This window comes from Marmota marmota, unplaced genomic scaffold, assembly GCF_001458135.2.
Source record: "Marmota marmota marmota unplaced genomic scaffold, marMar, whole genome shotgun sequence".
NCBI classification, from domain to species: Eukaryota; Metazoa; Chordata; class Mammalia; order Rodentia; family Sciuridae; genus Marmota; species Marmota marmota.
In genome coordinates, this window is record NW_026000338.1 from 880798 (window position 1) to 882450 (window position 1653).

Consider the following 1653-nt stretch of genomic DNA (forward strand, 5'->3'; position numbering starts at 1 on the left):
AGAGAGAGAGAGAGAGAGAGAGAGAGAGAGAGAGAGAGAGAATATTTTTTAATATTTATTTTTTAGTTTTCGGTGGACACAACATCTTTATTTGTATGTGGTGCTAAGGATTGAACCCAGCGACCCGCGCACACCAGGCGAGCATGGTACTGCTTGAGCTACATCCCCAGCCCCTTACTAAGTTTTAAGGCTGTCCTTGAACTTGTGATCCTCCTGTCTTAGCCTTCCAAGTCACTGGGATTACAGGTGTGAGCCACTATACCTGGCCAAGCCCTCATGACTTTAGATCAGAACTATTGTTATTATCTCCTACCTGATGTCCCTACCACCAATCTGGGCCCCCTCTACTTCATTTTCTACAATGCCAAAATAATCTTAAAATATAAATCTGATATGGAACTCTGGATCCTTAAATCCTTCAATGGCTTCCCATTCCTCTTAAGAGAAAGTTCAAATTCCTTTCAGGGCCTGTAAGATCCGGCATGATCCTTTCACATAAACTTTTTTTTTTCTTTTGTTGTTTTTGCCATTCTCTTTCTTGCTATTTAAGCTACAGCAATGCTGAGCTGTTTGAAGTCCCCTGCAGACACCAATTTGTTTAAGGTATCCATAACCGTTTATGCCATCTCCATCTTCTTGGTTTGAGTCTTCTCTCCATACTCTTTTGCCTGGCAACTTTTTATTACTTCATCTCAGACATCTTTCTATATTGAGTGAGGTTATATACCTGTGTGATCCCACAGAATCTCATTGCATTCCATATCATATATCTTTATCATACCCTATTATAATTATCTGTTTTCCTATCTCATGCAGTATAGTGTATATGACTTTTTGAGTTGCTTGTCTGTAGCCTCAGTACCTAGTACACTGTTTGGTATATATTTGGTACTCAAAAATTGCTTTCTGAATGAATGAAATGGGTAGATTTAGCTACTTTTTAATTCAGCCAGCCCTTTTTTATCTAGTGCATTCCCACTCATTGACTCATTCTGTCACTCCCAGCAAGTCCAGGAGATTGAGTGGGTATTTTTGTGAGTATGATTCTTTATAGGGCTATTCTTATGGGTGACTCTTTTGAAGTTTTTATTGTAGAGGCAGCAAATTTGAGATTTTGCCTTTTGCAAATGCAAGAGCTATCCAAAGATGCTACATAACTTGCCTCAGCTTACAAAGCTAATTAATAGTCAATCCTAAATCCTGATTTCTAGACTCCCATCCCAAGGATCTTTTTCCTGCCTCCACCTGTTTCTAAATCATGGTTTTGAAACATTTATGTAAATCATAGAGAGGTCCTCAGGATGATTAGGTTTCATTTATCTTTTTTTGATGATTGTTTTGAAAGTGAAACTCTCATATCAAAAATTAACTATTTCTGGGGCTGGGGATGTGGCTCAAGCGGTAGCGTGCTCACCTGGCATGTGCGGGGTGCTGGGTTCTATCCTCAGCACCACATAAAAATAAAATAAAGATGTTGTGTCCACTGAAAACTAAAAAATAAATATTAAAAAATTCTCTCTCTCTCTCTTCTCTCTCTTTAAAAAAAATTAACTATTTCAAGGTGTTCGATATAGTGGCAGGTAGAATATTTACAACATTGTGCAATCATCACTTCTATCTAGTTCTAAAACATTACATCACCCCAAAAGAAAA